We start from the raw sequence: 23,385 nt of genomic DNA, 5'->3' as shown, positions 1-23,385 counted from the left end.
GTGCAAAATGCCACTCTTGCCCTTCCGGGGCTGGGCCAAAGCCAACTAAAGGCTACAGAGACATAGCCCTGACTTCAGGCAGCATCAGCTCAGTTGAACTAAGGATTCTGATGTTGTAGCCTCTTTTGTGCTCAGATTTGCCTGAGAGTGAAACAGCCACACAAGGTGGAAGAGAATCAGGCTCACAACTCTGTGCTGAGTGTGCATAACCATCACCAGGCAGATTTGAACCTAAGACCTCAGAACTTAGTATAGGCACCTTTACAGCTTGAATTATAAAGCCTGCTGGCTTTTGGTTTAGGCTGTAGAGCAGTGTTTCTCAACCTTTTTTTATAAAGTACCCCTTTTAAATAAATTTTATATATATATATATATAAAGTACCCCCTGTACCTACAGTTTTCAGACACACAACATTTTTTTCTGCCATTGCAACACATTTGTTTAAACAACTTAATTGTAGCCAGGCAGGCGATGAAATTTTTGGGTGTAGAAAGTACAAAAATAATAAAGCATTGTAAAACGTTACACAAAAATTCGGTTTTCTCCACATTTCAGTTGTGCTGACATACCCCCCCAGACTTCTTGAGTACCCCTAAGGGTACTCATACCACTGATCAAGAAACACTGCTGTAGAGCTCCCTTGCTCTTATCTCTCACTGCAAGTGGTCTAAGTGCCTCTATATGCAACAGTGAACCACACAAGGGCTGTGTCTAGACTGGCAAGTTTTTCTGGAAAATCAGCTGCTTTTCCAGAAAAACTTGCCAGCTGTCTACACCGGCTGCTTGAATTTCCGGAAAAGCACTGACGATCTTATGTAAGATTGCCAGTGCTTTTCTGGAAATACTATGCTGCTCCCATTCGGGCAAAAGTCTTTTTCTGAAAGACTTTTGCAAAAAGGGCCAGTGTAGACAGCACAGTACTGTTTTCCACAAAAAAGCCCCGATCGCGAAAACGGCGATCGGGGCTTTTTTGCGGAAAAGCGCGTCTAGATCGGCCATGAACGCTTTTCTGCAAAAAGTGCTTTTGCGGAAAAGCGTCCTGCCAATCTAGATGCGCTTTTCCGAAAATGCTTTTAACGGAAAACTTTTCCGTTAAAAGCATTTCCGGAAAATCATGCCAGTCTAGACATAGCCCTAGGCTACGTCTAGACTGGCATGATTTTCCGGAAATGCTTTTAGCAGAAAAGTTTTCCGTTAAAAGCATTTTCGGAAAAGCGCATCTAGATTGGCAGGTATGTGGGTTACATGTGCTCCCCTGAACACATCCAGGTACAAGTGCAAGGGAGAGTTTTGGTTTGCTGGGTGCTTGCGAGCTACACATTTAGATGTGAGTGTGCATAACAGATGCCACATGTGGAAATCAATGAGGGGGCTTGAAAGGGAAGTAAGCTTGTGTGTGGCATTAACTGTGTTGTCTGCCCGAAGCCAAGCACACTGAATCCATTTTAATAGTGCCTGGGATCCCTGCCCTCTCCTAGTTCTATCCCAAAGCAAGGGCACCACCTCTGACAGCAGACCCAGACTTTTAGTTCTAAAAGAACAATGCAGCCCTGCATGATATAAAGCAATAATCCTGATCCCAGTCAATGTCCCCTCTAATTTTTTCCATCCATGTGCAGAATAAATGTTAGGAGCATCAAGGCATGTGTAGATATGCACTAGGGATGTTAGCGTGTACTTGTTTACATGATTAACTGATTAACTGAAAGTCCTGAGTTTATTTTAATGGTTACATGCACTCCCCCTGATTGCTGCCTCTGTATCAGAGGCAGCAAGGTGAGGGGGAGGCAGGATTTGGTGTCCATAGGGAGCTGGCTTTTAAGCCGGCTCCCCGCAAGTGCCGTCTCCTCGAGCTTCCTGCTCCCCCTCCTTCTGCTGCATCCCACAGAGGCAGCAGCGTGGGGTAGGGGGCAGGCAGGAGCCACTCCCCACGAGCCCCAGCTCTCTGATAGAGAGGCAGCAATGCTATGGGTGGGAGGGCAGGCGGGAGCCGGTGCATATGGGAAGCGAGCTTTCAAGTCAGTTCTCTGTGCCTAGCGGCTCCAGCGGAGCCACTTGCCCTCATGCTGCTGCCTCTATCAGAGGCAATGGGGGGATGGAGGGGCAGGTTGGAGCAGGTGCTCACAGAGAGCTGGTTGAAAAGCTGGCTGGCAGTGAGCACCGACTCCCACCTGCCCCCTTGCATGTAAACATGTAACCACTAAAAATTCCAGCCGTTACACGTTTACAACTACACGATTTTTAACACCCCTCTAATGTGCACCACCAATGGGAACACATGCTGCTGGCTGTGAGCACTCTGTTAATCAGCTGGATGGCAGCTGATGTGGCTGAAGTTGTGCAGCTTAATTCGAGTTTTGCCCTGTTGGGTGGGCGTACCCTAAAGGACCTCAGAGAAGCTATGTCTTTTGAAAGCGTTAGAGGCTTCCGCTGAGCTCATGTGAGCTTCTGGCGTTTCCCATCATTGAGGACATACAGGGGAACTCATACTACCCTGTCTACATGCTGCTGAGGAAATGGTTTGTTAATTTAACATGACATTTTCAACCCATGAAGCTTGCTTAATCAGAAAGAACTATTGCACTTTCAAGTGGTGTGGGCTGCAATGAGCAGTAATTAAGGGGAGTTTCCAGGCCTGTTCCTCTGCTTTTTAAGCAGGGCTGGCTTCTCTCCTTCTGTGTTCAGCAGGTGGCATCTGCCCACCAGCTGTTAACAGGTAGCACCTGTGCATGAAGCAGCACGGATGGAGGGGGGCGTTACTTTGCTGACTGAGGTGAAGGGGGAGCTGTAGGAGGTTTTAATCTTTATGGCTCTTCCCACCACCAGTATGATTTCTCCAGTGACTTAGCTAAACCTACAGAAAAGCCCCAGAAGCAGATCCTGCACTCAGGAACAGTAGAAATCAAGAGCAAGTCTCTTGAAGCATTACAACACTGTGCCTAAGTGCAGAACTGGACAGTGTAGCCCCTGGAAGCTCCCAATACATAAGAACGGCCATACTGGGTCAGACCAAAGGTCCATCCAGCCCAGTACTCAGTCTGCAAACAGTGGCCAATGCCAGGTGTCCCAGAGGGAGGGAATCGAACAGGTAATGATCAAGTGATCTCTCTCCTGCCATCCATCTCCACCCTCTGACAAACAGAGGCTAGGGACACCATTCCTTACCCATACTGGCTAATAGCCATTAATGGACTTAACCTCCATGAATTTATCTAGTTCTCTTTTAAACCCTGTTATAGTCCTAACCTTCACAACCTCCTCAGGCAAAGAGTTCCACAGACTGACTAAGCGCTGTGTGAAGGAGAACTTCCTTTTATTTGTTTTAAACCTGCTGCCCATTAGTTTCATTTGGTGGCCCCTAGTTCTTATATTATGGGAACAAGTAAATAACTTTTCCTTATTCACTTTCTCCACACCACTCATGATTTTATAGACCTCTATCATATCTCCCCTTAGTCTCCTCTTTTCCAAGATGAAAAGGCCCAGTCTCTTTAATCTCTCCTCATATGGGACCCGTTCCAAACCCCTAATCATTTTAGTCGCCCTTCTCTGCACCTTTTCTAATGCCAGTATATCTTTTTTGAGATGAGAAGACCACATCTGTACGCAGTATTCCAGATGTGGGCATACCATGGATTTATATAAGGGCAATAAGATATTCTCCATCTTATTCTCTATCCCTTTTTTAATGATTCCTAACATCCTGTTTGCTTTTTTGACTGCCGCTGCACTCTGTGTGGACGTCTTCAGAGAACTATCCACGATGACTCCAAGATCTCTTTCCTGATTAGTTGTAGCTAAATTAGCCCCCATTATCTTATATGTATAGTTGGGGTTATTTTTTCCAATGTGTATTACTTTACATTTATCCACATTAAATTTCATTTGCCATTTTGTTGCCCAGTCACTTAGTTTGGCGAGATCTTTATGAAGTTCTTCACAGTCTGCTTCGGTCTTAACTACCTTGAGCTGTTTAGTATCATCTGCAAACTTTGCCACCTCACTGTTTACCCCTTTCTCCAGATCACTTATGAATAAGTTGAATACGATTGGTCCTAGGACTGACCTTTGGGGAACACCACTAGTTACCTCTCTCCATTCTGAAAATTTACCATTTATTCCTACCCTTTGTTTCCTGTCTTAACTAGTTCTCAGTCCACGAAAGGATCTTCCCTTTTATCCCATGACAACTCAATTTATGTAAGAGCCTTTGGTGAGGGACCTTGTCAAAGGCTTTCTGGAAATCTAAGTACACTATATCTGCTGGATCCCCCTTGTCCACATGTTGGTTGACCCCTTCAAAGAACTCTAATAGATTAGTAAGACATGATTTCCCTTTACAGAAACCATGTTGACTTTTGCCCAACAAATTATGTTCTTCTATGTGTCTGACAATTTTATTCTTTACTATTGTTTCAACTAATTTGCCTGGTACTGACATTAGACTTACTGGTCTGTAATTGCTGGGATCGCCTCTAGAGCCCTTTTTAAATATTGGCTTTACGTTAGCTATTTTCCAGTCATTGGGTACAGAAGCTGATTTAAAGGATAGGTTACGAACTACAGTTAATAGTTCTGCAATTTCACATTTGAGTTTTCAGAATTCTTGGGTGAATGCCATCTGGTCCCGGTGACTGTTACTGTTAAGTTTATCAATTAATTCCAAAGCCTCCTCTAATGACACTTCAATCGGTGACAAGTCCTCAGATTTGTCACCTACAGAGGATGGGTCAGATTTGGGAATCTCCCTAACATCCTCAGCCATGAAGACTGAAGCAAAGAATTCATTTAGTTTCTCCGCAATGACTTTATCATCTTTAAATTTCCTTTTGTATCTCAATCGTCCAGGGGCCCCACTGGTTGTTTAGCAGGCTTCCTGATTCTGATGTACTTAAAAAACATTTTGTTATTACCTTTTGAGTTTTTGGCTAGCTGTTCTTCAAACTCCTTTTTGGCTTTTCTTATTACATTCTTACACTTAATTTGGCAGTGTTTATGCTCCTTTCTATTTACCTCACTAGGATTTGACTTCCACTTTTTAAACGATGTCTTTTTATTTCTCACTGCCTCTTTTACATGGTTAAGCCAAGCCACAGTGGCTCTTTTTTAGTTCTTCTACTATGTTTTTTAATTTGGGGTATACATTTAAGTTGGGCCTCTCTTATAGTGTCTTTGAAAAGTGTCCATGCAGCTTGCAGGGATTTTGCTTTAGTCACTGTACCTTTTAATTTCTGTTTAACTAACCTCCTCATTTTTGCATAGTTCCTCTTTTTGAAATTAAATGCCACAGTGTTGGGCTGCTGAGGTATTCTTCCCACCACAGGAATGTTAAATGTTTTTATATTATGGTCACTATTTCCAAGCAGTCCTGTTATAGTTACCTCTTGGACCAGATCCTGCGCACCACTCAGGACTAAAGCAAGAATTGCCTCTCCCCTTTAAATCGAGAATTGCCTCTCTCACGTGGCCACTTTAAATGCAGAGCTGCAGCAGGGGTAGGTCCTTGACCCAGTGAGAGCCAGGACTGAGCTGAGCTGAGCTGAGCTGCTGGCCAGTATGTTAAAAATTTACTTGGTGGGGGGAAGGGGGGGTGGAAATGTGTGTAGTCTATAGCATTAACCAGTGAGCTTTTGCTTATCAGTTAATCGACTACACTGTTATATCCCTAGGCCAAAATCCTGGTCTGCAGGATATACTGTACTGAATCATGCATGTGAACACATGGTTCTGGGCATGGGATTTGTCCTTTCTTTCAGACCAGGGGTTGGGCTAGGCATGACTGGCAAGACAGTCTCATCTGTAGATCTCACGTGGCCATCAAATGAAACCCAGATTGGAATCCAGGACTTCCTGGCCCAGTGGGGGTGCTGCAGAGGGGTGTCCCATAGAACACCTGGTATCTGAAGCAACTCTGAGATGCTTGGGAGCAGGAGCAGCTCTAGGAGAGCTGTCGGCAACTGGCGCCCTAGGCGGAATGCACGATCGGCGCCCCCACCTCCATAGCCCTCAATGGTGTCATGTCATCATTGGGCACCACATTAAACGCGGTGCTCTAGGCAACTGCCAAGGTTGCCTACATCCACGGGCCGCCACTGCTTGGGCGAGATCAGGTGTATCTAAGGCTACCTCTACCGACAGATTAGGATGCATTTGGCTCCTGAACTGGAGGGTGCCAGATTGGGGACCGAGAATGGTGCTCAACAAGAAGATGCAAGTAGCCTTCTGGGATCTGAACTTCCCTACTTGCCACCTGTTGGCCAGGTCTTTTCCCCATGGTGGTCAAAGCAAGAGCCTTGGCTCCAAGCCCAGACTTTGTAACTGGGGATGAGCTCTATGACTGTTGTCCACAAGGAGAGAACCAGACATGGAAGCATGGCCTATGGTTCACTCATGAAGGGGCACCGCTGCTGCAGCACTCAAGTCCTGCCTCCAATAATAGCCCCACAATCAGTGCTCCCTGTAAGCTGTGCACTGGCTCAGGAGAGATTCAAATGCTACCCAGCTGATTCGCAGAGCACCCACAGCTAAGCTGTGTTGTTGTTTTTACTGGTGATGCACATTCACACATGCCTTGTGCACCTAACATTATTCTGCACATTGATGGGAAAAAAGCCACACACGAGTGAAAAAGATCAGAGGGAACCTCACCCACAATGCCAGTGAGCTCAGCACCAGTCCTGCAAGAATAAAAACAAGTGCTCAGCAGATTTCTGATAACAATGGGTGCAAATTCCAGCCTGAGCCGGCTCTGACGGTTTTACATCAGAATCGAGATTTGCTCCACAGGCTTCCTGTTCCCATTTATAGCAGGGCAGGGGCAATCTACAGGTTGAGGGAAGGTCTGATTTATGCTTCTACCTGGATCCAAGACTAACTATTGTCAGTCCCCCCCCCCCCTCATAGACTTGTGCTTGTCACCCTTCCCTCAGCCTCCTCACTTCACCTGGTAGCACGGGGCTGTCATGCAATCATTCAGCAACGCACTGGTGAAATATTTTAAAACAAATTTTAAACCAAGGCCCTGTCGACTCTCTCAGTAAATTCAGAAACTTACAGTAGTTGACTACCCGATAAGCCTAGACTTACTGGTTAGTCAAGTTGACTACTCACATTTCCCCCCACTTGCTGCCTCTGTATCAGAGGAAGCAAGGGTGTGTGGGGGGGGGGGGGGAGAATAAGAGCTGGTGCTGGGGGAAGCCGGCTTAAAAGCTGATTCTCCCCAGCACCATCTTCACAGTGCTGCCTCCCCCCACCGTGCTGCTGCCTAGATCAGAGGCAGAAGCATCAGAGTGTGGGGGAGGGGAGGCTGCCGTGAAGCAGCCTCTGTCCATGGTGGGCCCAGGACTCCAGGAGGACAGTGAGCTGGTGCCGGAGCAGCCTCTGCCCATGGCCAGCTCAAGCTGCTGCAGACAGGAACTGCTCCAGCCGGGCAGGCAGCCTGGCTCAGTCCCAGCTCACCTTTGGGACCTACCTCCACTCTGGCTTTGCAGTCTAAATGTAATAGGAGCCGGGCTGCCTGCCTGCCTGGCTTTTACTACATTAAAACTGCAGTGCCACAGTGAGGGTAGCTCCCAGACCCTGTGCGAGCCAGGACTTTGCGCTTCTTTCCTTATCAACTAATCATGTAGTCGATAAAAAATCTATCAACTACACAATTAGCGAATTACCCACCTCTTAACATACTTAACATACTATACCTGGGGCTGACAAACACCTGTTAAATGGCTGCATTACCACTTGAATGGCTCTTTCAAAGTTCAGCCTTCTGCTTATAGTTCTGGCTGGCTTTTTCACTTTTAGTTAGCTAGATTCTCTCTGGAGGAAGCAGAGCCACAGATCAGGGTCAGGAAGAGGCAGGTGGGTGGACATCAAGACCCGATGGTGCCCCAAATTTTAGGAGGGACAGCAATGACTGCGGGGACCAGGGCACATGAGGAATCGAGCTTCTTACAGCGGTAAGAAGTGGACAGTTCTTGGTCAGTTCTGTGTGTGGTTTGAAACCTGACCTAACACCCACTGTGGCCAACAGAAAATCTCCCAATTACTTCAGTGGGCTTTGGAGCAGGCTCCTGAGGAGCAAAAGAGGCTGGATGAGGAGTATTTCTGCTGCCACACTGAACTGTTCAGTACCAGCCTCCTAGGCTGTGTCCAGACTCAGGGTTTTTTTCAAAAAAAGTAGCCTTTTTTCGAAAAAACTTCACCTGCGTCTAGACTGCAGCCGCGTTCTTTTGAAATTAAATCGAAAGAATGCGGCTTTTCTTTCGACGGCGGTAAACCTCATTTCATGAAGAAGAATGCCTTTTTTCGAAAGTGCTCTTTCGAAAAAAGGCGTTCTTGAATGCCAACAGGGCTTTTTAGTAAGAGAGCGTCCAGACTCACTCGCTATCTTTCGAACAAGCAGCTTGCTTTTTCGAAAGTACTGCTTGCAGTCTAGACGCTCTTTTTCGAAAGAGGCTTTTTCGAAAGATACTTTCGAAAAAGCCTCTTTCGAAAGAGGCTTGCAGTCTAGACATAGCCCTATTGAATGATGGAACCTACCCCCTAGTATGAGGTGCAAGAGCACCCATGAGCTTCAGAGGGGTAGCCTAGTTAGTCTGTTACAGAAAAACAACAACAAATGGTCTAGTAGCACTTTATAGACTAACAAAACATGTAGGTGGTATCATGAGCTTTCGTGGGCCCAGCCCACTTCTTCAGATGACTTGAGTTATGAGTAGGGGATATGAAAACTCAAAATAAATAGGAGAATGGAAGGGGAGGGGGAAAAAAGGAAGGAGGGTGTGAGACAGAGCATCATTAAATATCTGGAAAATGGGTACTTAAACCTGAGCAGATAAAAATCAAAGTTAATAGATAGATTGCTAAGACAGGAAGGGTACCACTCAGAGAACTGTTAGCACCCTCAGTGGTTATTAAGTAGGTAGCGTCCTAGCCAGCCCATATCATGATTGAGTCTATTAGCATGTGAACTGAATTTGTGAAAGAACTGGGATTCCAGTCCTTCCCTATGATTCTGGCTTGTGGAGCTGGCCTGTGACAAGACAGCCACCTGCAGGTCTGTTAAACTGTGGTTAGGCAAGCAGAAGTGTTCACCAACAGGCTTCTCTGTGTTCCCTTAACGTATATCCGATTTGTGTCCATTGATTCTTTCCCACAGAGACCATCCAGTTTGTCCAATATATATAGTAGTGGGGTACTGTTGGCATTTGATGGCATAGATCAGATTACTAGAGGTGCAGTCGAATGACCCTTTGATTTTGTGGCTTATGTTGTTTGCTCCAGTGATGAATTCATCAGTGTAGATATGTAGGCAGAGTTGGCATCTTTTTTGGTTGCAGGGCTGGGCTGCTGGAGGCTTATGATGTGGTTGTGCGGCATGGTTATCAGAAAGAATACCTTTCAGTTTAGGGGGCTGTCTGTAAGTAAGAATAGGTTTTTCTCCTAAGGTGTCTGAGAGTGAGGGATCATTTTCCAAGGTGGGCTGTAGATTATGTATAACGCGTTGGAGGGGTCTGAGTTATGGACTGTAGGTAACCACAAGAGGAGTTTTGTTATTTTCTCTTTTGGGTCTGTCTTGAAGTAGTTCATGTCTGGGTATTTTTTTTGTCTGTCAATGTGTTTTTCACTTCCCCAGGTGAGTATTTCAGTTTTAGGAATGCTCTGTAAAGATCCTGTAGGTGACTGTCTCTGTCTGTGGAGTCAGAGCAAATCCAGTTGTATCGTTGGGCTTGGCTATATTCAATCGACTGAAAAATGTGTCTGGGATGGAAGCTGGAGGCATGAAGGTAAATGTAGCGGTCGGTGGGTTTCCAATATAGGATGGTGGAAATTTATCCATTATTTAACTGTACTGTAATGTCCAGGAAGTGGATTTCCCTTGTGGACTGGTCCAGGCTGAGATTGATAGTGGGGTGGAAGTTGTTGAAATCCTTGTGGGATTCTTCAAGAGTGTCTTTTCTGTGGGTCCATATGATGAAGATGTCATCGATGTAGCGTAAGTAAAGTAGGGATATTAGGGGGCGAGAGCTGAGGAAACGTTCAAGGTCAGCCATAAAGATGTTGGCATATTGTGGTACCATGTGAGTGCCCATGGCTGTGCCACTGATTTGGAGATAGAAATTATTTCTGAATTGGAAGTAGTTGTGGCTACTAAATATCAACTAATTGACTAATTAAATAGTCAACATGTTTTGCATCAACTATTCAATTAGTTGATAGGGCGCCTCCGAAGTGTAGCAACAGCCACTGTTGCTACACCTCAAAGGCGAAAGTGCCACGTGGAGCTTGGGATCAGCTGGGGACTCCCCAGCTGATCCCGGGCTCCACATGGCTCTGCCTCTGTCGCTTTGAAACGCCACGTGCAACCTGATGATGGGCTCCCCGTGGTGTTTCAAAGTGGCAGCGCCACACAGAGTCTGGGTTCAATGGGGGAATCCACAGCTGATCCTGGGCTCCAGGTGGCGCTGCCACTTTGAAATGCTGCGTGAAGCATGGGGACACCCCAGCTGGCCCCGGGCTGCACGTGGTGTTTCAAAGTGGCAGCGTTGAGTGGAGCCCAGGGTCTGGCCCCAGGTTTTAAGCGGCGCTACTGCTTTCAACTCCCCTGTTCTTCTTCTCCCCCGCCTTACTGCCTCTTTCTGATAGAGGCAGCAAAGGGGGGGGTTGAGGAAAGTGATTAGTCGACTATCCTGTTGACTAGTCCGTCATATCCCTACTACGGAGTCCAACTGTTTGGCCCAAGGCTATCTCCGAACACGCAGAAAAAGAGAAAAAAGCTTGAGAGAAGATCCAGTGTAAACAGCAATCAAATGAAACAGTGTGAAGCAAATCGAAATGGGCCGAAGCAGTGATGTTCCAATGCAGATTTGAGCTTCCTTGCATCTGAAAGCAGGGTCCATTCCAGCAAGCAAAGGTCACTGTTCTGTCCAACAGCCAGAACGCCGTGCAGTCTGGGGACAATCGGAGTGCCCCTGCTCCAGCTCTAGGAAAAGACGCTTTTATTTTGATGATCACAATTGGCAAAGCAGTTAGACTGAGTCACAGGGATGAGAATCGCCCATTCCCTCTAGCCATCAGACTGGGCTCATGTGAACCCCTTCTCTCACCAGCAGAGCAAACAACTGCAAAAAATCAGCAAAGGAACAAAGGGAGCAAGGATGAGGCACCAGGAGGGGAGCCCAGCAGTGCAACCCTGCAACTGACTTGCTGGGTGATTCGGGGCACATCTTTCAGCAGCTCTATACCTCAGTTTCCCCTCTGGAAAATGGGGATATTGTCTCCCACAGAGAGGCTGAACTTGTTATCATTGGCCAAGCAGCTAGAAATCCCCCAAGGAACATTGCTGCACAGCAGGAGTGCAAAGTGTTCTGACTGAAACAGTGACAAGCTAAGGAAATGAAGGAGTAACCAGCAACGCTCAGCGCCCCTCTAGAATCGGACCTGAGGCAGACGGCTTTGAAAGGAGGTGAGAAGTGGGCCTCTGCCAAGCCCAATGAGCAAGTGCTGGCAGAGGGAGGGCTGAAGGAATCCACCCTCTCCCCGCTCGCCTGGTGGCACACAAATGCAAGCGAGACAGCAGTGATCCCACATGGCTGAAAGAACGCGGCTCCCTGTAGCCTGTCCAACAACAGCCCACGTGGATCATAAAACCGTCTCTCCCGTCCATGTGGTTTGCGTTGCTAGGAGACAAGGTACCAAACACAACCTCACGTGGGCTCTGTAAAACCTTATATCCCCTCAGACCCGGAGTTCAGCTGAAAAATTTGCATCACCTAATTAGAACCAAACCGAGTGTATTAAAAAAAAGCAAAAACAAAAAAAAAAACCAACCCCCTCCAAATTCCCCCTCACTCCCTGCCACAATTTCAATTACAATATAACTTGAAAGCTGCCTCCCTGGCCTCTCCCCTCCCCCCGGCAAGGTTTCCTTGCAGAAGCTTTGTTGGCAGGGCTCAGCTGCTAAGAACATTTGAAGGCTAAAGTCACTTCCTTTGCTTAGTGCCCAAAAGGCAGGTGCAGCTCTTTCTCCGGCCTTCCCAGGGAAAGAAGCAAACAGAGCTCCTGGGAAACACAAGGAGGCCTTGAAACAGTTGTTCTGGGTTTGGCTGCCGAGAGTGGCCATGGGGCTGTTGCTCTGCAAGGAGCAGGAGACACTGATCTCTCCTTTACAACCAGAGACAAGGTTGTCTGGTTCATTTGTTTTAAGCAGCTAGAATAAGGGGCACTGTGGCCAGTTCTCTTCCCCATCACTTCTCTTCAACTAGCCCCGTTCCAGCTGGCAGGCCCTGGCTATCCCAGTCCTGGATCCCCCCCACAGCTCTGCTGGTGCACCCCACATTGCTTAGCCAGGACCTGTGACCCCGTCACCTGCAGCAGCCCTTCCGTTTCCAGACATTCCACATCGCACTGCCTGCTCCCCCCAGACCGCCTTTGGAATGCCCCCCCTCCCGCTAACTCAGGCAGGGGCCTCTTCTGAGCCAGACCACAAGACGTGTCACGTGTCATGGTAGTTTTACTTTTACGGCAGCTGGAGAAAACTGAGGCCAGATGAAGGCACAACAGCCCCAACCAGAGTTCACTTCAGAGTCCAGCAGCAACTTCTCCATTTTCTGGCTTTTTAGGACCCTGCTGTCTTGGGAAGTTCAGTCGATTAGGTTCTCATCTGTTCATTTTTTCCCTTTGCAGACTACTGAGCAGGGAGGTCACTGCCATGCAAACCTGCCTGCTGTGCTAGCTCCCACACCCGACCTGCCGCAGCGTGACAGCAAGGAGGTGCCAGAAAAGGCCGCGTTAGGCAGCTTGTGTCTCCTTTTCAACAAATGCAGATCCTACCTATATGCACCTCACCTAGCAGCTGGCTAAGGCAGGGACAGGCACGAAACCAAACTGTCTCTTGCCCCGCTCTAACCATCAGGCAAGGTGCCCATCACACCACCTATCTGAGTTTAGCATCTAGCCATCTGGTTTTGCAATGTGCGTCACAGGACTTTTCCCATTTATCACATTAGTCAGTGACCCAGCTCCCTGGTGCGAGTTCCTCACCTTGCCAGGCCTCTCTCCATCCATCACACAGCAGGTCCTCCCCATCTGGTGCTAAAGAACAGAATGGGGGAGGCCTGTTGCTAGGTAGCATGGGACTGGCCAAGCCCGGACCAGCCCGCCTTGAGGGTGGGAAGTACCAGGGAAGCATTAGAGGGGTCTTTTTTCAATTGCTTGACACCTCCTGGCTTCAGGCTGCTGGCCTCTAGAAACCTGTGTGGGGCTGGCAGTGTGTGGGCCGGGGAGCAGTGCTCTTGTGAGGTTGAGACACATTTTTGGCAGCTCACATCCTGTGATTTCTCCTGGCCCCCGTCCCACCTCTGTTTGATGTGCCAGTCAGAGTAGAAAAATATGAACTGGCCCAGAGCACTTCCTTGAGCAAGGATTACTCACCCGCTCTGAACTGCTTTGTTGTTTGAGCCGTCAGATGGACACAGCCTGCTGGCTAATTGCTGTCCAGGCTCCCCTTGCGAGCTGCCTGGCCTGCCGTCCAACACATGGAGATGGCAGCCATTCCAGAGCAGTTAGAGCCCTCCCGTTGCCCTGTGCTGTAGGGCTGATGCAGTGGAAAGCAGCTGCAGGAGGCGAGTGTGCTGCCAGGACAGGCAGCTGGCGAAATAACTCACCCACCCCTCCTATAAGCCAGGAAGAGAGAAAGGAAAACATCCCTCTACCTCAAACAGCCGGGGAGAAGCGAGCAGAGCCGGGGCTGGGTTTCCAGGAGGAGCTGCCAACCCACTTGTCCTTGTCAGATCATGGAAGATCTGAGAAGGTGGGTGCTGCATGAACAACTGCAGAGCTACTGTTGGATTGCTACAGCGTGGCGGGGGCTGAGCCTGAGACACCCACGGAACTGGTGCATTGTCCCAAGGACCATCCGTGCCGGGCGCCCTAGCTCCCTGTCGGCACAGGTGCGGGAAGCAGGGCTGCGTACACCCCTTGGCTTGAAGTGGTTTCCAGGATATCCAGGGTTTTCAGTTCAATCCCTCTCAGCATTCCTACTATAAAAATTGTTCCAGCCCCCTGCCTGCCAACATCCCCTGGGGCAGCCAGCTGGGTGACGTGCCTCCTGCCCACAACCCTTGCCTATATTCAAAGCCACTGGTGCCATGCTGTGGTGGAGGTCTGCGGCTAGTCCGGTGCTGGTCACAGAGTTCCCTGTAATTTTTTTCCATCCATGGGCAGAATAAATTTTGTTACATGCACCAAGGCATGTGCAGATGTGCACCACCAATAGAAACACATGCTGCCAGCTATGGGCACTCTTCTAGTCAGCTGGGCGACACCTGAATCTCTCCTGGGTGGCTGTTCAAGCACAGAGCTTACAGGAAACACTGGTCACATACCCCTGGGGTATGTCTAACACAGTACCTCATGATGCTGATGGGGCAGTGGCTACCCTACCACCACAATATACCCCCAAGGGGCTCTTGCCGTAGGTATGTCAGAGTAAGGCCAATATGGTACATCCCCAATGTACTGCTACGGCACCAATGACCTCCGAATAGCACCATCAAAGCTCCAAGCTGGTATGTGAACACGTGGTCTGCCTCACACTGATGGATGCACTACCGGCTGATGCAGTACAACACTAGAATGATAAGCACCGAAGAAATACCTAGAGGTCAGGGATGCAACATGTCAGCATGCGGTCAGCGTAGCACTGTGCCCTTGTACCACTCGCTCTGCCTGGGCAGTGGCGCCTGAATCAAATCCAAGGGCTGGAGAGATGATCTGAGTCAGGGGCATATGCTGGGACTGTGGTTTGGGGTTGTAGTTTGGCTAAGTAGGCTGTGACGAATGTTCATTCCTGGTGGGTGTATCACAGCCAAGGCTTCCGGAGAAAGCAGCCAGTGGAACACAGAAACAGGTCGGTGAAAGGGAGGGCCATATCCGCTGCAGTCTGTACACTCCAGAGGATGCAGCTGTATCCTCCGTGCCAGACCTGTGCCTGCATTTTCCTTCGTCAGGGCTCGAGTGAGCCTTGCGTGCCCCTCCCAGCACAAGCTGGAGGCTGATCCCTGCTTGCTGTCCCTGGGCCTGCCCTCTAGATAGAAAGCATTGAAAGGGGCAGGAAAGGGGATTTGACATGTCCAGCCTCGTGCCACAGTCTTACCTGTCAAGATCCTTCTATCACCTCCAGTGGGATGCTGGGGCCATCAGGTTTAAAGGGAGAATGGTCTCAGGCTTGCCTCAGACTCAGGTAGATTCCACCTGTCCAGTCTTCCGGCGAGAAGAAAAGATCCAGCCAGGTGCCAATGTCGGTTGTGTCCCACAACACCAAGCCCATCACTGAGCAAAGCAAGAGGAAAGAATAACCTCAGGAAGGGAGAAAGGCTAAAAACAAACCCAAGGACCTTCCCCATTCGCTCAGAGGATGAGAGGGGATGAAAGTCAATCACTGAAGCCTGGCTCTGCTCCAACCCTGAGGGAGACTCGGTCACTGGGCTTCCAGCAGGTGCTGCTCAGAAAGTCTCTTATCTCTTCCGTTCCTCAGCTCTGTCTGCTAACAGGACTGGAGACATTCCTGAAACTGCTGCAGCTGTGCCAACTTCCTGGCTAGTTTCACCTCCCCTTTGTAGAAGAAAATCAGCCAAGCCCAGATGCTACAAGGAGAAAGAAAGACCATGCTTAGGAGAGCAGGGCACTAAGGGGAGGGATGGGAGCTCATGCAAAAGTCAGGCCAGCTTGGGGGAATTCAAACCTGTCTCTGATTTCTCTGGATGTTCCAAGCCTGCTGCGGAACCCACGTTTCAACCCATTGACAGACATGGTCTTGGCCTGCAGGAAGCTGCTTGGTGCTGGACCATGAGCAAAGCCAGGCAGACACCCTGACTCCCACAGTAATAACGATCACCCATTAGAAACACCACTCTCTTCCTTTCCTCCATTCGTTCCCCTCCACAGCACCTCTGGAGAGGGGGCAGACAACTTCCTAATCCCAGGAAACACTGTGGGGTGCAGACCTTCTCCCCTGGTTTCTGGGTCAGCCCTCTATGCATTGCTAAGGTAGGCAAGACTGAATCCAGAGCTGCTCCTAAGAAACTAGGAGCCTTTGCAGGACTCCACAAGAGACTGCAGTAATAAAATACCCTTCAAGGTCTTACCAGGGGCTGTACCCAGAATCCATTCTGGTTCAGCCCAGAGCTCTGGTTCAAGACTTCTGCCTTCACACCCGGAGTGTAATGGAAGGAGAAGGAAGGTCAGAAGCAGAGAGGCTGCTGAAGAAGAGGAGGGATAGTTCTAGGGTTACAGTGCTAGCCTAAGATGTTCAAGACCTGGACTTACTGCCACACACGTCCTGGGAAACCATACGTGCAGAGCCTCAAAGGTATTTAGACTAACTTTTATTGAAATGGATTTAAAGGGAAACAAGGCACGTGGGTCTCTAGCTTCTTTGTGTTTCGGCTCCCTACCTCTATAGGGGGGCTAATAGGATTGCCCTCCCTCATAGGAATACTGAGAGGATAAATTACAGACTGCAAAGTGCTCAGATGCTAATAGACGGATGGTTGATTCTCTATCACATCTGTTACTGCCCTGCTGGTACATCAGTACTTGAAAGAGGCAATTTATGCTGCATAAGCTTTGTTGGGCGCAGATGGAATTTATCAGCCTTTTCCATAGAATACACAATTCCAAATGGTTAACACCTGGGGGGTTATATTAAATGGCTTAAAATGCCCTCTCTCAGGGGAGTGACACCAGGGAACCTCCTACCCTGGCTGATTCATGAACCTTTTGGCTCTCACCTCAGAATACCCTTGAGCCTGCCAAGGGTCCCTTATTTAAAACTACTCAAGAGGATCACGATTAATTCTCAACACAGCACACGGATAGTCACAGCAGACTGGTTCTGGCTGATGTTGCTGTCGCTCTGTGGGTCACTCCTGTATTCAGGGATGCTGGTCAGTAATGGGAAGGGGACAGCTTTCCATTGAAACTTGTTTTTTAATGGAAATTTGGGGTTTTGACTCCAATGCTTCAGGGAAAGTACCTGGCTTTCTTTGAATTTGTTGATATTTTGCCAAAAAACAGAATAAAAATAAAATGTAAAAAGTTTGCAGAGGGTTTTTAAATGAAAAATATTTTTTTTTCTGCAGGGGCTGAGAGGGAAGAGAACCATTTCTTGATCGGTTCTATTTCCCACCCTCAGTTCTTGTCTATGAATCCCTGTCCTGAAGAGCAGGGGGAAAAAAAAATCACAGACACCATGGAATAGGATTCCTCCCTCCTCCTCCCCCCTCACAGACACAGAGAGGGTCAAGCTAAGAAAGAGAAAACTCAGAAAAAAGTTAAAAAACAACTAATAGTCTTGCCACACTTTAGAGACTAACAAAACATGTAGAGGGTGGTATGAGCTTTTGTGGGCACAACCCACTTCTTCAGATGAATGGAGTTATCAAAGGTCCAGTTTTTAAATAAATAGGGGATAGGAGGGGAGAGAAGGAAAAAGGGGGAAAGAAATAGCCCATTAGAGTGTCCATGCTACATGAAGCTGATTTTGCAGTGGAGATGCTCATATTTGGGCTTGGCTAACCTGGCTGTGTAGACCCAGACTAACTGTACAGTGCAGATACACCTGGACGCAGCAGAGCTGCTCTAAGGAACACAGCCGCTTTTTCGGAACAGTTTCTGAAAAAGTGGACATGTTCTTTTGGCAGCCCTGTATTCCTCTTGGTGAGAGGAATAAGGGATGTTCCAAAAGAGGAATTATTTCCAAAATTTGGCCCCACGTAGACAGGCCAAATTTCAGAAAAGCCTCTTTTGGAAAAAAAGTGGAAAGAGATAATTTTCGTAACTTTTTCCGACTTTTCTCTACAGCGTAGACAGATGACATGGTCCACAGCATGAGAAAGTCTGAGAACCTTTGATCTAATGTTTGCAGTTGAGCTGTAGGCGTATCCACTAAATATTCCCCATCAGTGCTGCATTTGCCACGTGAGGTCACGTCTAAGTGCCAGGACTCCCCTCTAATATTTCCTAACATCTTCTCAGAAGCTGGGAAGGAAGTTGCCCAATGAACTCTGGAAATCACTATACAGCATTCCCTACCTTGCACCGGGCATTTGTGTTCTTCTCTTTGGATTGTGTATGTATGGGGAGGGAAGGGTTCCTCTAGAAGTATACCTTCTGATATTCTCCATGGAGGTTTGGGGCACTCCTCCTCATGTTCTGGTTGGGTTTTGTGTTATTGGGAGGGTATCTGCTGATCCTCCATGGGTTCTTTGGGGTTCCCTCTAATCTGCCATGATTCTAAAGACTCTGTTCCAATATCTTACTCTGACATTTTCCCCTCATCCTCCCAATTGGCAAGCACCATGGATGGAAGCCACCAGTTCATTCTTGCAGGGCACAACTGGCACTGCCTCCAACTGGGATGACTGAAGGTAGGAAGTTTCTATGACAGCCATTTGGACAACAAGAGATGTCACTGATCAGCACAAACTGACTGCTTTGTTCACATAAAGATGAGTTCGTATGCTTTAGGGGAGCTCTGTCTAGCAAGAAATTGATTGGATTTTTACTATCTACGCACACTCCCATTTTACTTGGAAAGTGAAATTTCATTTTTTAGGACACCCAGGGGCCCATAAGAATTTTAGAGGCCAGTTGATAATGGCAAAGCCCATCGGGAAATACATTGTACGGATAGTGAATCTACTTAAAACATCCTCATGTTATGGTTACCACATCCACCCTCAACCCATTTGTTTCATCCACCTATTTTCACCTGTCATAATGGCAGGGACAATCTCAGTTCCTAGCACACTAGGTCCCCATTCCCTGCCTGGGGACCCCCTAGGAGCTATAGTAATATGAACAATTACAGTCTTTTAATTTGATTATTCCCACATTTCTGCAAACAGAAAGGATAGTTTCCTGTTCAGAAACAGGGAAGGGGAGTCAAGAAGTGAAAGATACATGCAATCCCCTCCCTTTGTCCCCTGAGACTACCACTTCAGTGCATTGACTCAAAGGGACACACATCTTCTCTCTTGCAGACTTAGCTGCAGAGGTTCTAACAGGCCATAAATCAGCCCCACTGAAGTAGCTGGAAAGTTTTTTTCCCTCTCACACTGAGCAGCTGAGAGGTAGGGGTGAGTGTCTGGGTGAGTGTGTATGTGAGTGAGAGAGAGAGAGAGAAGCAGTATACATCTCAGCAGAAGGGCTTGCAAATTCTTCTGGGATGCTAGAGGAAATATAAGGAACTGCATCTGAGTGGGAGAGAACAGTTCTATGATAATATTTACATACTGTGTTCCTCTGCGGGCACAGCTCTTGCTTCATGCAGTCGTCCCGTGGACCTTCAGCCTGGACGCTCTGATCTGGAGTCCTGAGCACACGGTTTTTAGGAAGTTGGCTGTGATCTTTTCTTAGCCATACAACTGCCTCACTGCACCAACGCCCTGGTGGACCCTTCTGAGAAACACTGACCAAAGCTTGGAACACAAGTGGAATTTCATGAATCATTGGGGATCTCTCCAATGCATACCAGTCTAACATGTTTAATAAGGAGGGGAATTTACTCCTGCCACTATAGCCTGACACTGACTGGCAGCAGTATCTGCTGTTCAAGCTTCCACCTTATAGCCCTGCCAAAGCACCTCAACCTGCCCATGCATCATCTCCTGATATTTCAATCCTACATTCTTTGCTACTGCATTTCAACCCCTGAGAAGCTAAATAAATGTCCCAGAGCCAGCTGAGAATATACACATCTCTCCTCTCCTAGATCATAAAGTAAATACATGCATTGCCAACAGCCCATAGGCATACACATGGAAAGAATGTGATTGACAGGGCAGTGTGTGTCTGGATCTGTAATCGATTCCGTTAGCCCACAATGTACATGTGCATTTGCTTCATTATCAGAGAAAGAGATAGACCTCTGGGGGGTACACATGTCCAAGTAACCAACCATCCTTCCCATTTTAAATGGTGTGGAAAAAGGAAAATTAACAAGAGGACTCTAGAGATATAGGAGAGATGTTGTCTCCCCATATAAGGAGCATAGCCTAGTGGAGGAGAAAGTGAAGACTTCCAGGTTTTATTCTCCTCTCTACTACTGACTCACTTTTTCAGCATAGAGAAGTCACTAAAATGTCTCCGTGCCTCAGTTTCCCCAGGATTCAAAAACATCTCTCCTTTCATGGCAGGATTGCAAGCCAAAGTGTAATCTTGTATGTGTGCGCAAAGTGCTTTCAGATCTTCCATTGAAAGGAGCTGTTAACATGCTTATTACTGTTTATCTCCAGGAATAAAAGCAATAAGGTGTAAGTGAGACACATTCATGGACTGGAGAGGAAAGGGTAGAAATGCAACATCCCTCCTCCCTGACTGGAATTACTTCTATCACACATGGGCTGCCATTCCCCACAAATCAGCTGGTACCTTCTTCGAACTCTGTTGGTTAGATCCCTCAGTAAGGCAAGGGAGCGTCAACCTTCCTTAAAGGCTGGTAAGGGAAGATAAAACGCTGAGAAAGACAATCCATTATTATCCCTATCCCAGACAGGCAGAGGTTCCCAGAAAAGAAAGAAAACCTGCTGGCAAGGCCCAGTGATGTAATTAGCACAAGGCCAAGGAACATCCAAGCAGAAGGAACAGCCATTGCTCACTGATTAATAAGCTTTGACTGCTTAAGATTTCCATCGGCCAACTTCTGGGGCCAATGTTTGTATTGGACTTCTAGCTATCAAGTGCACTCACTGATGAGCGGCTGCACACACAGACAATTCCCCAGCTGTCCGCAGGACTACGTGAGAGTCACTGCTCACTAGGCTCAGTGAGAGATTCACAATCTGGCTGTGAGTTTGGACCGGTTTCCTAATCCACATGGGTCCCATTCATTCCTACTGTGATTACAATGAAGGCTGCATGGAGTTACACCAGGGATAATGGGGCCCCTTTATCTCCATTTACTATGCAAATGAGTTCCCAGCAATTCTGCAACTCCCTGGTGGCCCCTGCACTCCTGGGAAGGGTAGAACAAAGAAGTGAATGACTAAACTCCTTTAGTCTGAAGAGGACGTGGCAGCTTCTGGAAAGCTGTTCTTGGTACCAGGAGATTTCAGCTCCAGTTGACGTGTACGTTAGCTGCCCTGGTTTATCATCATGAAGATGATACGAGCTGGGAACCAGAGTCTGAATGCTGGTGTACAAGGATAATTACAGGCCCTTTGTGTAATCCTGTACTCCCATTTAACGCAATAGCAGTCCCTGGCTTCTACTCTTCAGCCATCAGAATGGAATAGATGTGGCTTGAAACTATCCTCCAAACATGACAGCTACAAGGTCTGCTGCTCTGGGAGCAGTACAGCAAGTTACTCTCTTTCATTTGCATAGCAGGTGGAAGCCATAATTCACCAATTGTCATTCCTTTCTTGCTCAAGTAGCTCATCTTTGGCTAATGATCAAGTAGTACAAGGGTGTTTGTCAAGAGAATGATGTAAATCCCTCATGCATAACAAATGTGCAGGATCCTGGAAGCAGGGCACAAAGGATCCAGAAGACGCATAAAATATACCAGTTTCCTCAGCAGGGCATGAACGGTATTATTCTTGCATTAAATCTTAAGCTGACCCTTAAATCATCCATGCACAGCTCTTGCACTTTTGCTGGTATGGACAGTTGGGCCATGGGGATTTCAGCAACCATCACAGCAAGTGGGAAAAGGGTCCACGTCAGGAATTTGATTGGGAATACTGGGCAGAGAAGGCTCTCTCACCTCCTCCGATACAAAACGAAGTTGTCACTTTCACAGAGGACCGTCTTCAAGAGCAGGCCCTTCCATCACAACTGCAAAACAAGCAGTCTGACTCCCTCACTACATAGTCAGCTCAGGGGGAAATTGCTCCAGCTGCTCTCTCATATCTGCAGAACATACTGGAGTTCCAGTTGTGAAGATCTGCACAGAACAACTCCATGTCTCTGCCTAGACACAACAAAGAATCAAAGTAGCTAGAACCGTTGTACTTCAGAAACCACGTTTAGAGTTGACGGGGGAGCTGCACCAAGGAATCTATTTGCACCAAGAAGTTTAATTGGTCCTACACAAAACCCTACTATACTGAATAGCCTTGAGTGCTATCTGCTGGCTCCTTATCTGTTAATTGTCTAGCTACAGATAGAGAGCACGCTGATGAAACCAACTACTCAACCCACTGCAATCTCAGTCATCTCCCCTCCCCATTAAGCGATGGCGAAGGGGGTAGGATCTACATACTCTCTACCTTCATACAATCCACCTTTCTGGTAACCTTTGTTTCTGGGCTGCCTCTGGCAGAATGGGAAAAAAAACCCTTGAAAAACCCAAAACTTTTTATTTATGGTTGTGTCCATGGGCTACTCCGTCTAGACAGCTGGTATTCGTATCTGAAGATGGCTTGGAATTTGAAATGCCATTTATTTATCAGGAGAAATAAAAACCCTGAGATTAAACAGTTCATAAAAATAAGTTGGGAACTGACACCAGGCTGGAGGAGACAAAAGGTAACAATGTCTAGGGCAGGCGTCTTCATTTGTCTTGGCCACAGAGATGTTTTCACAGAAAACAAAAAACAAGGCAGCTCGGCTTCAGCAAAATATCTTTCTCTCTCTCTCCCCCTCCCCCCCAACTTCACGGAACACATCCCCACAAGGGAGCCTTGAAACAAACCGTTCAGTCAATTGGAAAGGATAGCGGGAAAGCCACAGGTGTCCTTTATCCGCAGGAAGGCTGAGGACCAGTAGTCGCTCCGTGTTCAGGGAGGAAAGGGATCAGGACCAGCCACCTGAAGAGCTGCATGCGAAAGAGGAGAGAGCTGGAAGTGAGAGTCCTCCACCTGCTCCGTTCTCTGGCACAGAGGTTACAGGGCAAGCCATGCCTGCCTGATTTTGGAGTGGAACTTTTGCAGGACACTGCACCTGCTTGTCTTCAGATATTCCATTCCAGTTCACAGATTCCAGGAGGATTCACAGAGCTTTTAAAATGCAGCATGGACACAGCAAAATAAATGTCTAGATCCCACCCTCTCCCTGAATGAGCAACGCACAGTCACCCAGGGGGACACTTAAAGAGAGTTTAATGGAACCACCCCATCATTTTAAACAACAGCTGCAGAACTTTAAAGAGGAACCGCATGTAGGCATGAGACCTCCCCTCTTACAAAGAGCTGCCGGCTCTGTGTTGAAGCTGAAAGTTCATATGAATATAAATGACTCATTAGGCCAAACACACAGCAGCTTGGCTGGAGAATTACTCCAGTTATCCAAAGACAGGAAGATTTTAATAAGTGAAGGAAAGGCCACGGGACAGAATCACAGCACCAGGGCTGGAACTAGCAGGGCTTTGCACAGCTTGG

At 47.6% G+C, this 23,385-nt stretch overlaps 1 long non-coding RNA gene across 1 annotated transcript in view; it reads right to left on the bottom strand.

Annotated features, from left to right (window-relative positions):
* LOC142819427 (uncharacterized) overlaps positions 1-23,030 on the bottom strand; it is a 47,879-nt gene extending 24,849 nt beyond the window's left edge. The window contains exons 1-3 of the long non-coding RNA XR_012897312.2: positions 22,701-23,030; positions 19,298-19,482; positions 15,156-15,331 (exon numbers count right to left, since the gene is read on the bottom strand). This is a non-coding gene — a long non-coding RNA (uncharacterized LOC142819427). The remainder of the gene's footprint in view (positions 1-15,155; positions 15,332-19,297; positions 19,483-22,700) is intronic.
* Between the last annotated feature and the right edge of the window lie 355 nt (positions 23,031-23,385).

Source organism: Pelodiscus sinensis, chromosome 24 (assembly GCF_052426305.1).
Source record: "Pelodiscus sinensis isolate ZL-2025 chromosome 24, ASM5242630v1, whole genome shotgun sequence".
In the NCBI taxonomy this organism is placed as follows: Eukaryota; Metazoa; Chordata; order Testudines; family Trionychidae; genus Pelodiscus; species Pelodiscus sinensis.
This window is presented reverse-complemented; position numbering and strand designations above follow the sequence as displayed.